At 42.2% G+C, this 13,357-nt stretch overlaps 1 protein-coding gene across 2 annotated transcripts in view; it reads right to left on the bottom strand.

The window, feature by feature from the left end:
- The window catches only part of STOX2 (storkhead box 2), a 117,470-nt gene that overhangs the window by 70,583 nt on the left and 33,530 nt on the right, over positions 1-13,357 (bottom strand). The gene's annotated exons all lie outside the window — the stretch shown is intronic.

The raw sequence follows: 13,357 nt of genomic DNA, 5'->3' as shown, positions 1-13,357 counted from the left end.
CCTCAGCCTGAAACAACAACAAGAACTAAATAAAGAAATATGATTTAAAAATATACGGGGCGCCTGGGTGGCGCAGTCGGTTAAGTGTCCGACTTCAGCCAGGTCACGATCTCGCGGTCCGTGAGTTCGAGCCCCGCGTCGGGCTCTGGGCTGATGGCTCAGAGCCTGGAGCCTGTTTCCGATTCTGTGTCTCCCTCTCTCTCTGCCCCTCCCCCATTCATGCTTTGTCTCTCTCTGTCCCAAAAATAAATAAACGTTGAAAAATAAATAAATAAAAATAAAAATATAAACACTGGGGCGCCTGGGTGGCTCAGTTGGGTGGGCGTCTGACTTCAGCTCAGGTCGTGATCTCATGGTTTGTGGGTTCGAAGCCAGCGCGGGGCTCTCTGCTGTCAGCGTTGAGCCTGCTTTGGATCCTCTGTCCCCTTCTCTCTCTGCCTCTCCCCCATCACGTTCTCACTCTCAAAAAATAAATAAAACATTAAATAAATTAACTAATTAATTAATTAAAAATATAAAAGTATTCAGTGAAAAGGTGAAATAAATTAATACTAAATTTTTTTCAAGTACAGCAAATCACGAATCCAAAATACTGCAACGCTAATGGCCGTTCACTGAAATTAAAGGAGAACAGAAGGAAAAGGAGACCTCTGAGCTCCCGTATTTAAGGAATTAATCTTCTGATTCTTAAAAACCTGCCTATTTGAGTATTTGTTTAGCAAGGTGGCTCCTGAGTTTTCCCGACTTGAGATTATTTCTGACAGCTCCTTCTCTTCTCGTACACTTCTCCAACTTCCCCTGGTGCCTGATCTTTGGGTCTGGTTGGTGGCTGTGAACACTGTCATATCCCAAACATGACACCGATAACTTCAATCTCCCATTAGGACACGCAAATAATTATCAAAACTGTGACTCCACTACTGCGTGGAATTGTAATAAGCAGATACCGCTTCCATCATGTTTCTCACCATCTCTAAGAATTAGCCTCCTACTCCAGCAATGGATGAACCCGGAGCAAGAAGAAAAGATCTCACGTTCAGTGAGCACCACCTCGAGTACCAGGGACAGTAGTTGACCCGTCGTCTCGTTTAATTGTCACAGCAACCCAGTGAGTTGGGTTTCATTATCTCGATTTTAAGAATAAAGCATTAAAAAGTTCACAGCTTGTCCAGTCACTACAGCAACAGCCCCAAGCACACCCGGATCCCCGCCGAATGATTAACACCCAAACTATGTGTTTAACTGACCAACGGTAATGGGGAGCTAAACTGGAAAACCCTCCACCTGCCTATTTTGAAATGCCACCTACCAGTTTAAGGACAAGACATAAACGCGCAACCTGAAAATACTCTACAGAGTCTATCTCCCGGCTTCTACTTTCGAAAGGAAATAAGGCTCCACCTACTTGTCAAGCGCACTCTCTTCCCACCCTGAGATGGAGGCTGATTACAACAGTAGCTGGTTGCAACTTAGGATAGCACAGAATCAAGTAACTGGCCCACTCGTAACGCGAGACGCCAACCGCTTTGTTAGTATCTACCCAATGGTGCCGGGACATGCTAAGGGACCATAACTCTGCTTGGGAGAACCCCCAAAATGCAGCAGAGAATGGCGACAACCACAGAGTCTTCAGGAAGGAGTAAGAGGGACGAACATTTCAAGCAAAGAAAGCGATGCATATAATACAAAATCAGCAAACGTGTGTTGCGTACTGAAGAAGAGTAAGGTCGCTATTCCCTTCCTTATTTGAGCCTCACAACAACCCAGTGAAGTGGCACTAGGACCATTCCCTTTTTACAGACAGGGCAACAGAAGCGATGTCTACACCCGATGGAAGAGTGGAGCTCTGTGTACCACCAAAGAGCATACTTTGGGATGTGTGTTGAACTGAGAAGCAAAAGGCGGGTGCATTTCACAAACCACACACTTAATACACCAGTAAATGCCGAGGCCGACAGGTAAGTAAGTGTTGCTAATTATTAAGTTCTTGTCATGTGCTTGACACTTTTCACCTACATAACCTCACTCCATCCTTCCAACAGTGATCTCTGAAGTAGTTATTCCTACAACAGCCATTTTACAAATGAGGCCATTAAGGCTAAGAAAAGGTATGTAACTTGCCTGAGATCACACAGCAAATAAATGCTGAATTCAGGACTTGAAATCAAGTCAGTCTGACTAGCAAGCCCATGCTTTTAACCTCTATGCTATGCTGCCATTTGATTAACCACGAACAGGTCATCGGAAACAATTAAAAGGTTGTTTTGTTTTGTTTTGTTTCATCTCAGATTCAGCCAATACCTTGTATTTATTTGTGTTAGAACAGGACCAGTTATACGGAAACATTACTGCATTCTTACCAAAATCATTTACCCCGAGTGCCCATTTACGTAGAAAATATTTTAAATTGTTCCATTTAAAAAACTGTAGTCCTGAGGGAGCTCTGCAGCTACATTCAAAATGTATTATTCAGATTTAGAACATTAAGCATTTCATGACTGAAGTTTTTTAAAGAGCTTAAAGAAATACATTCTAAAGGGAGGGCAAGATGACTAGGGTTCTTGGCAAGGAGAGAGGAAGTGATGCGTCCTAGCAAAACAAACCAAAGATAAAAGAACAGACTGAATGAGGACAAGAGCTCATTTCCAAAAAGTCTCAGTCAGAACCTGAGTTAACAGTGTCTTTTAGCTGCCACGAAAATGTGCTTTGACTTCAGGGATGTTTGTAAAACACCATCGCTGTACCGGTTACGTGGTTTTACTCAACCCTTGGCAACACGCATAAACCCCCAAGAAAACTGAACCTTCTTGGTTTTCGCAAAACTTCTTCTCGTAACAAGTGCCACAGGTACCATTTTTAAATCATGCCTTCAGGCACACAGAGCGCCCTGTGCCCCTCAGAACTTACTTGAGCACGACTAAGTTTTGCTCAAATTAAACATACAACCTGTGGGAATGCAAGCTGGTGCAGCCACTCTGGAAAATAGTATGGAGGTTCCTCAAAAAACTAAAAATAGAACTACCCTACGACAACATTTATCCACGGGATACAGGTGTGCTGTTTCGAAGGGACACATGCACCCCCATGTTTATAGCAGCACTATCGACAAGAGCCAAAGTATGGAAGGAGCCCAAATGTCCATCGATGGAAGAATGGATAAAGAAGATGTGGTATATATATACAATGGAGTATTACTCGGCAATCAAAACGAATGAAATCTTGCCATTTGCAACTATGTGGATGGAACTAGAGAGTATTATGAAATTAGTCAGAGAAAGACAAAAATCATATGACTTCACTCATATGAGGACTTTAAAGGACAAAACCGATGAACATAAGGGAAGGGAAACAAAAATAATATGAAAACAGGGAGGGGGACAAAACAGAAGAGACTCATAAATATGGAGAACAAACTGAGGGTTTCTGGAAGGGTCCTGGGAGGGGGGAGGGGCTAAATGGGCACTAAGGAATCTACTCCCAAAATCATTGTTGCACTGTATGCTACCTAATTTGGATGTACGTTTTAAAAAATAAAAAATAAAATTAAAAAAAAAGAAGAATAATGATAAAAAAAAATACTACCTGGAAAGGGTCTATAAAATCCAAAGGACAAAATTACTTATTGTTCTAAATAGATAAACTGTTTATCGATAACTAACCAATAAGTCCCTTTGCTGTTGCTTTCTCACCAATGAATGGCTGTACTCTTGACAGTTCTCTCTCCAGCGAAAATGAGATCGGTCTTCTGTCGCCCTCCACCTCCACCCCCCAAGTCCTGCGACTGATATTCTCCTGTGTTTTCCCTTCTTGGAGAAATTTTAAAAATTAACGAACACACGTATAGCCACCACCCCACATTGGCAACTGTTGAATGTTGTCATAATCTTTTCTATAGAAGAAATGACATCTTTCGGGGGAAGGTGATATATACAAGGTCTCCCTACCCACAGATCATCATTCTCAACTTGATGTCAATTCACCCAATACTTAAAATATTTTTTAAAATTTTTGAGAGAGACAGAGCTCAAGTGGGGGGGGGTGTGGGGGTGGCGGAGAGAGAGGAAGACAGAATTTGAGCTGTCATCACAGAGCCTGATGTGGAGCTCGAACTCACTGACCATGAGATCATGACCTGAGCTGAAGTTGGACGCTTAACTGACTGAGCCGCCCAGGAGCCCCAGTCCTCCCAATCCTTGAAACGCTTTTACATATGGAAATGTATGTACATGTGATATTTGGCTTTTTGTTTTGTTTTTAAATGTTTATTTATTTATTTTGAGAGAGAGAGAGAGAGAGCATGAGCAGGGGAGGGGCAGAGAGAGAGGGAGAAGGAAAATCCCAAGCAGGCTCCGTGCTGTCAGCGCAGAGCCCGATGCCTGACTCAATCTCACGAACCTCGAGACAATGACCCGAGCCGAAATCAAGAGTTGAACACTTAACCCACTGGGCCACCCTGGCACCCCACGTGATATTGGTATTTTCGTGTGCCTAATAAAACACTTAACCAAATGGTACCATATTAGTAATTGTTCCATAATTGTGTCTCTCTTCTCTGTTGATGAACCCAGTATTTAGCACTAAGTGTAGACATGGTATATATTAGATGAATATTTGTTGAAAGATAGGTTTATAATAGGGCAGTTCCATCATTTTGCTGAATAAGTTAAGTTCCTCCAAACATTCCAGACATCAATCTCAAACGCAAACACAAAACTCACACAACTTTTTCCCCCGTACATATCACATGCATGCTCCACAAATATCCAATTGGATAATGACATCATCTTAATGTAGTATTTGAGTATCCACTAAAATTTGGAGCACCCACGCATATCAGGACCACGTGAGTTAAACACTGGTGCTCAAAGAAAGACGTTATTTTCCAGGATGTGGAGGGGTATAGCAGCTTCAGCCCCCATGATACGCAGGAATGACCTGATTTTTCGAACTTAGTACTGATGACTATTCTGTGATGTATTCTCCAAATCCCTAGCATGGCTTCTTTCTCCCCTGCTCCGCACCCTCCGTTACAGCATGTAGGACACCACAACGTAATTTTGAGGAGTTACACGTCTGTCTTCGATACATCAAACCATGGGTTTTGAGGGTAGTGCTTCTTTTCGGCCATCTTTGCACCCATAGCACTGAGCTCAATACCCACTTGTAGCCTCAGTGAACTGGATCTTGTAGATTTTAAAAATATCATAAAACTCAAGAATGATTCTGCTCTTCCATATCTCCTCGTATGTTTTAAATTCTTGATCACTTTTCTTTTGAAAACAATTTTAACATGGATAATTCCCAAAGTTCGAAAGCTTGACAAAATGGCATACTGAATATTCACGTACCTATCACCCAGCTTCAATAATCAGCTCATTAAAAAAAATTTTTTTAATATTTGAGAGAGAGAGACAGACAGACAGACAGATAGAATTCAAATGGGGGAGGGGCAAAGGGAGAGGGAGACACAGAATCTGAAGCCGGGTCCAGGCTCCCCACTGTCAGCTTGGAACCCGATGTGGGGCTTGAACCCATGAACCTGAGCTGAAGTCACACACTTACCGACTGAGCCACTCAGGTGCCCCATTATTTAACTCATTTTTATCCCTCTTTACAGAAACCAAAACTGGATATATCATAGATGATATAGGTATGCTTATGAAAGAAAAGCTATGCAAAATCACATGCCAAGAAGTGTCCTTGGCCCTATATCAAAAAGGTGTTTTCAGTTAAAATATTTTGGATTTTTAAAAAATGACTCCCTGCTTTAGCTAAGTTCATCCATTAAACAACTAGCTACCAGTCATGTTCACGACAACATGTTCTGGATTGTCAACTTCGCAGCCACAGGGTCATGGTCCTATAATATGCTGCACCAACAGTTAATGCTAGTTAAACTGATTACATGTATTTAATAATGAAGGACCACTGTTCCATCCCAGCCTAAACTTTCATCTGCAATAGTGAACTGTATCACATTTGCAATCTCCCAGTTTCTTCTGTACATCACTCTGAAAACCGTTCGCATCCCAGAGCGACACATTTCTCTAGAAAAGTTTTAACTCACTCTTTCCAGAATTGGAATTCAGAGCGCTGGCAATTAGACAGACTGGTTAAGTAATGCTCATACAGTGATCCAAAGAGTACCTTTTTATGAGATGAAACTATTGGACTAGGAGAGTAATAGTAATCAACCTCACTTCCATAAGAATTGTTTTCAAAAGGAAACTATTTTTTATTAAAAAAAATTTTTAACGTTTATTTATTTTTGAGAGAGACAGAGAGAAAGTGTGGGGGAGGGAGGGGCAGAGAGAGAGAGGACACAGAATCTGAAGCAGGCTCCAGGCTCTGAGCTGTCAGCACTGAGCCCAATGGGGGGCTTGAACTCACGAACACCTTTTTGGTGCCCCAAAAAAGGAAACTATTTTTAAAAAGACGTTTTCTAAAGACCATGTGACTCTCGAGAGAAAAATCCTTAGAAAGTCATGTGTCTCTCCATTTGAACCTGTCCTAGCTCTGTAGTCTACAAAGGTCCTGTTTTGTTTTCTCAAGTTGAAACAGCAGTTGCCCTATATTTTACAAATAAGAGCTTTCCCCCCTCTTTGCGGAGTGCCTACAAAGTCAATTTACAAATGTAAATTAGGCAGGGGCACCTGGGTGGCTCAGTTGGTAAGGCTTCCGACTTCCTTCCAACTTCTGGCTCAGGTCATGAGCTTGTGGTTTGTGAGTTCCAGCCCACCCGGAGTCAGGCTCTGTGCCGACAGCTCAGAGCCTAGAGCCTGCTTCAGATTCTGTCTCCCTCTCTCTCTGCCCCTCCCCTGCTCACCCGCTCTCTCGCGCTCTCTCTCTCTCTCTCTCTCAAAAATAAACAAACATTAAAAAATGTAAATTAGGCAATACAGAATTCCTTTTTTTTTTCCTGAGAAAAGGAAAAATACAGTTGAAGGGGAGCTGAGGGACTACAGGATTTGCATATAGGTCACAAAAATGAAAGAGGGCACGTGTAGCTGTATCCTAGATAGGAGCTCCGAAGAATCAGAGGCCTCTCAGTGACTTTTCAGCAGGTGCATGGAGACCCAAACCTAACAATCTCAAATCTGGTATGTTGACGGGGTGAGTCATGAGTGTCCCACAATTATCTATTTTTTTTAATTTTTGTTTTGTTGCTTTTTTAGGCAAGAAGCTTTGCACATATGCATATCGCAAATGTGTAAGAAAAGCGTTGACAAATGTCTAAACTAAAAGGAAATTAGCTGGTTGACGAATCAATAGTAGATTTGACTGTGCCTTTGTTGACATGTCTGCTCTCGGTGTCAAAGTTTATTTAACTGTTGGCTGCTGATCTGTTAACATCAAAATTACACTGATTGAGCCAAAATCAAAGATTCCTCTGCTGTTTACACATTAGGCATGAAGGCTAATTACTTACTAATCCTTGAGGGTTTTAAACACTTTTGATGTACTAAATACCCCTGAGGACCATACATATTTTTTAATGGGTTGAGGACAGATCCTTCAACACATGTGCAATCTAATAACTGAAGAGCGAGGCATGACGATGTGACAAATGTCGACAAGGGAATCATTATGTCTCTTGTCATAGAGAAGTCTCAAATTCTCTCTCTAGCCAAAGTTTACAATAAAATATTCACGATCTACTGATTTATATTTCATCTCTGTGTTCTTTCTGGTGGAGCTTTTCAATGCATAATACATAAACTTAATAATATTAACATTAATTCTATCTGCCATTTGCCAGTGACTTACTATGCGCCAGGCACCGTGCTAAGTGCTTTAAGCGCGTCATAGTAGGTACAGATGCCCACTACACAACTACTGGGGTGCTCAAGAAATATTTTTTGAGGGGCACCCGAGTGGCTCAGTCAGTTAAGCGTCCGACTTCGGCTCAGGTCATGATCTCGAGGTTTGTGAGTTCGAGCCCCGTGTCACGCTCTGTGCTGACAGCTCAGAACCTGGAGCCTGCTTCGGATTCTGTGTCTCCCTCTCTCTCTGCCCCTGCCCTGCTCACGCTCTGTCTCTCTCTGTCTCTCAGTAACAAATAAACATTTAAAAAAAAATTAAAAAAAATTTTTTTGAATGAATTTAAGAACGGAAGAGTAGGAAGAGAACCAGAAGAATGGGTCAAAATGAATATGACGAACAAGGATCACTCAAAGACTCCATCAGTCTACTGAATTCATAGTTGAGTACAGCCATTTCACAGAGAAGTTAATTTGGTTCATGAGAAGATCAACTGAAGATAACCTCGTGCATTTTTACTACACCATGCTTATCTCTGGCCCATGTCAAAGAGGCTAGATCAGAGCCTGCTTCATAAACAGTGGCTGGTCGGCCATAACAGATCAAAAAACACAGAGCAAGCTTTGTATCGTCCGTGTTTATCTCTGTTAGCCTGAACAACAACAACAAAACGGTTTCTTTGACATGGTATTCATCAAAAAGCATTTCCTGAACAATTATTTTATGCAGGAATTATAAAACAAAATTTTAAAACAGTAAAATGGGGGTGCCTGGATGGCTCAGTGTGTTGAGCATCTGACTTCAGCTCAGGTCATGATCTTGCCGTTTGTGAGTTCAAGCCCCCCATCGGGCTTGCTGCTGTCAGAGCAGAGCCAACTTCAGATCTTCGGTTCCCCCTCTCTCTCTGTCCCTCCCCCACTCCCGCTCACACACACTCTCTCAAAAATAAATAAAACAGGGGCGCCTGGGTGGCGCAGTCGGTTAAGCGTCCGACTTCAGCCAGGTCACGATCTCGCGGTCCGTGAGTTCGAGCCCCGCGTCAGGCTCCGGGCTGATGGCTCAGAGCCTGGAGCCTGTTTCCGATTCTGTGTCTCCCTCTCTCTCTGCCCCTCCCCCGTTCGTGCTCTGTCTCTCTCTGTCCCAAAAATAAATAAACGTTGAAAAAAAAATTTAAAAAAAATAAATAAAACAGTAAAAAAATTAAAACAGTAAAATCAATAGGGTTGGAAATTCTGAAAAAAGTACTATGTTTCGGGTATAATAATATATATATATACATTATTTAGGGTAATAAAGAGTAGGAAATTCTTAGAGAAAATGTAAGGTACGCTTTAACGTCGCCGAGTTGGTTGTAAATTTAGTATAACCAAATTAGAAAACAATATTTGACCTCTGTCTGATCTCATGCCACCAACCAGCTGGGGTTATCATACAGCCTCAAATTAGATTGTGCTCCATTCCTGTTGATGACAACATCTCTGAGATTCTGGCTCTTTGATGGCTGTGATAAAAAGCAGTGCTATGCGAATATCAGTGCGGAACACGAATAAGGGGGGCCGCGTCCAATCTAATTCCCAGGTTTGGGAAGTGGTACAGTGTCCTGAGTATGCACACATCTCCTCGGTAAGTAACCGGAGTTACTTAAGAATGAAAAATATATATTTTTATTAAAAATCCATGTAACGTATTAATTATTATTAAAATTGTTACTAAGTTGTTAGGACATCGCTTAAATGGACCGAACTAATTACTGAACAGGATGACGAGGTATTTCTTTTGCCTTAGGAATGCCACGACAACATTACTGAGCCATGAAACGTACGATGAATCAACCAAGCCAGCAAACCAGTGGTTCACGTCCAGGGATGCCCTGAGTTCCGAAATAGAAAAAAAAAAAAAAAATGCATCTTACAAGTAAGAGAATTACCATCGCTGTGATAATAATATGAGAGATATTCCGTCTCTCTCACACTGCTCAGAATTTTCAGGAATAGCGTGTCTCCTCGCCATGTCTTTTGCAGATGAGGAAGCTGAGGTGCAGAGAATTTAAGAAACAGGCCCCCCCCAGGTCACAGAACTAGGAATGTGCTAGAACCAGAACTCGGACCCGGGACTGAGCCTTTTCACTCTGGCACTGCTCCCAGCCCTCCAGCCACAACTGGCACATACTATAAAACACTCAAGAGATGCTCAGTAATCGTAAAAGAATGTGTTACCATCTGCAGCACATTGAGTGATGGTCCCCTCAAAAGTATACGTCTAAGCCCTAACCCCCAGCACCAGCGAATGTGACCTTATTTAGAAAAGGGTCTTTTTTTTAAGTTATTTCTTTATTTTTGAGGGAGAGAGAGAGAGAGAGAGAGAGAGCGTGTGTGGTGTGTGTGTATGTGTGTGAGAGCGAGAGAGAGAAAGAGAGAGAGCGTGTGAGCAGGGGAGGCACAGAGAGAGGGAGAGAGAGAGAATCCCAAGCAGGCTCCGTGAGGTCAGCACTGTCAGCACAGAGCCCGATGTGGGGCTTGATCTTACGAACCTCGAAATCGTGGTCTGAGCTGAAATCAAGAGTCGGACGCTTAAACCGACTGAGCCACCCAGGCACCCCTAGAAAAGGGTCTTTAAGGTAAGGATCTCAAGATGAGAAGATGATCCTGGATTAGCTGGCTGGCCCTAAATCCAATGACAAGTGTCCTTAGAAGAGAAGAGGAGAAGGCCACATGAAGAGAGAGATCAGAGTGATGTGGCCACAGGCCAAGGAAGCTGTGGAACCACCAGAACTGAAAGAGGAAAGAAAAGATCCACCCCTTAGAGCCTTTGAAGGGAGGGAGGGCCTGCCGACACCTTGCTTTCAGACTTCTGGCTTCCAGAACCTTGAGAGAAGAACTCTCTGTGATCGTAAGCCACTTAGGTGATGGTACTTTGCCAGGGCACCGCTAGCAAACTCAAACACCATCCACAGGTCCAAGCTACCACATGACTAAGTTGATTATAAATCACTTAAAATTCCAAATTATCCAGCTAACTACTCAACAGCCTTTACAAGTGCAAACTCTGAAGGCAGTCTCCCACTCAGTAGATGCCAAGGAACTGACTCGACCGATTTCCTCACACGGCTCTCATTTTAAAAATAATTCATTTTCAGAAAAAAAAGTTCATAACTAGTAGCCTATTAAAAGGCTGGTATTTTAAATCAGAGCTGACGGAGTGTAACAACTGATGTTACACAGCTAGAAAAGACATCTAAAATGCATTTCAAAAACAATCATCCTAAAATGAGGCAGAATGTTGTCTCCATGATAAGGAGGAGTTATAAAAACCAAAGTTATCACACAGAAGCCATGGCATTTGAAAGAACAAACTTTGGGAATAAAATAGATTCCTCCTATAAACAAACAAAAATAACTTAGAAAGAAACAATTTACCTTTATTTAAAAAGAACCAAGGGGCGCCTGGGTGGCTCAGTTGGTTAAGCATCTGACTTCAGCTCAGGTCATGATCTCACGGTTCGTGAGTTCAAGCCTCGTGTTGGGCTCTGTGCTGACAGCTCGGAGCCTGGAGCCTGCTTCACATTCTGTGTCTCCCTCTCTCTCTGTTCCTCCCCCGCTCGCACTCTGTCTCTCTCTCAAAAATAATTAAAGATTTAAAAAAAAAATTAAAAACAAACAAACAAAAGAACCAAAACTGGGTGCCTGGGTGGCTCAGTCGGTTAAGCATCCGACCTCGGCTCAGGTCATGATCTCACGGTTCGTGGGTTTGAGCCCCATGTCGGGCTCTGTGCTGACAGCTCAGAGCCTGGAGCCTGCTTCAGATTCTGTGTCTTCCTCTCTCTCTGCCCCCACCCCCACTCATGCTCTGTCTGTCTCAAAAGCAAATAAACATTAAAAAAATTTTTTTTTAAAGAAGCAGAAAAAAAAAATGATGGGGACCCTAGGCGTCACAGGAACGTCACAAGGTACAAGCAATCACTAAAAGCCCTTAGAAAAAGGGATGTTTGTAAGATGCTCATGTAAAACCAAGTAACTGCTGGCTTCCTCAATGTCAGATGGGTTCATTATACCCGTGCCACACTACCTGTGCCAAGGACACTTCTGTAAAATATAATAAAAATGAATTATTGGGGGAAAGGAAATTTAAAAAAAAACAAAAAGGGAAATCCAAATTTTTTCAATTTTCTATTTTTTCCAAATTTTTATTATATGCAGCTATCAAATTACATTTCAACAAATATAATCACAACAAATAAGACACACGCAAAAAAATAAAAGACAAACATTACACACTGATCATTGAAAGTGTACTCAGACAATTAATTTCAAGAAATGTTACTATACTCGCAATTCTTTGTCTTTTCGTAACTGTAATGGGACAAAATTCATAGGAGAAAAAGTATTCGTCATTTTCAATGTCAATATGCACACTCTGAACAAACAAGTGTATCAATAAGGTTTTTAATGTGACAACTGCGCTTGAGTCTTCGTTGTTAATTTACCAATCTAAACTGGATGGATGGCGAGGGTCTTACAGGAGACAACGCATATCTCGAATGCTTCTGTGTTTTGTTTTACTAACAGTCGTAGTAGGGACATTAGTCTCAGAAAGGTATGTTAATGGGAATGGAGGAGATGTGAAAGCAATTCCACAAGCTTGGGCTTTTTTTTTTTTTTTTTTACTTTTACTCAATGCCAGAGATCCTGTATTTTCAAAATTTATCTTTAATCCTTCATCAGTAGTCGATGCCAACAATCTATCCAGTAAAGTCAGAGCTAAGTTTAAATCATCGATCCACGATAGAAGTGGTTTCCAGATTTTGTAGCCTTTGGGGTTACAGAAATTAATCTTAAGATGGGGTATACAGTAACAACATCCTACTATCTCCAGCTCAAACCACACCTGAACTGGGGACAATCCACTAACAGTATATTTGGATGTTGCTAAAATGTCAATCTCCTCTCAGGTTTAGATGCCTACTCTCAATATATGTTTAATTTAAAAAAAATTTTTTTTTTAATTTTTCAACGTTTATTTATTTTTGGGACAGAGAGAGACAGAGCATGAACGGGGGAGGGGCAGAGAGAGAGGGAGACACAGAATCAGAAACAGGCTCCAGGCTCTGAGCGGTCAGCCCAGAGCCCGACGCAGGGCTCGAACTCCCGGACCGCGAGATCGTGACCTGGCTGAAGTCCGACGCTTAACCGACTGTGCCACCCAGGCGCCCCTTTTTAAAATTTTTTAATGTTTCTTTATTCTTGAGAGAGAGACAGATTGTGTCTCTGAGGGGGGAGGGGTACAGAGAGAAGGAGACACAGAATCCGAAGCAGGCTCGACTCTGAGGTGTCAGTACAGAGCCTGATGCGAGGCTTGAACTCACCAACTGTGAGATCTTGACCTGAGCCAAAGACGGACACTTAACTGACTGAGCCACCCAGGTGCCCCTCAGTATATTTCTTAAATTTTTAAATTGTTTTTATTTTGGACAGAGAGAGAGAATGTGCACAAGCAGGGGAGAGGGGCGGGGGGTGGGGGGGAGAGAGAGAGAGAGAGAGAGAGAGAGAGAGAGAGAGAGAATCCCAAGCAGGCTCCATGCTCAGTGCAGAGCCTGATG

Source organism: Prionailurus bengalensis, chromosome B1 (genome assembly GCF_016509475.1).
Source record: "Prionailurus bengalensis isolate Pbe53 chromosome B1, Fcat_Pben_1.1_paternal_pri, whole genome shotgun sequence".
NCBI lineage: Eukaryota > Metazoa > Chordata > Mammalia > Carnivora > Felidae > Prionailurus > Prionailurus bengalensis.
The sequence above is the reverse complement of the archived record's forward strand: the minus strand, read 5'-3'. Positions and strand labels throughout refer to the sequence as shown.